The 310-nt window shown below is 51.6% G+C and overlaps 1 pseudogene; it reads left to right on the top strand.

Annotated features, from left to right (window-relative positions):
- Window positions 1-201: 201 nt before the first annotated feature.
- LOC112132966 (5S ribosomal RNA) lies at window positions 202-310 on the top strand (annotated as a pseudogene).

Genomic DNA, 310 nt, shown 5'->3' on the forward strand with positions numbered 1-310 from the left:
AGGACTCCTTTTGTGGCTTGTGGACCCACAGCCTGGGGTGTCTCCCAGAAGCTTGTTAGAGATTCAGAATCTTGGCGCAGTAGCTCACACCCGTTATACCAGCATTTGGGGAGGCTATGGCTGGAGATTGCTTGAGCCCAGAAGTTTGAGATCAACCTGGGCAACATAGAGACAGACACCTCGTCTTGATTTAAAAAAGCAGTCTATGGCCATACCACCCAGAACACGCCTGACCTCGGAAGCTAAGCAGGTTTGGGCCTGGTTAGTACTTAGATGGGAGACCGCCTGGGAATAATGGGTGCTGTAGGCT

The sequence above is a fragment of the Pongo abelii genome, chromosome 2 (assembly GCF_028885655.2).
Source record: "Pongo abelii isolate AG06213 chromosome 2, NHGRI_mPonAbe1-v2.0_pri, whole genome shotgun sequence".
NCBI lineage: Eukaryota > Metazoa > Chordata > Mammalia > Primates > Hominidae > Pongo > Pongo abelii.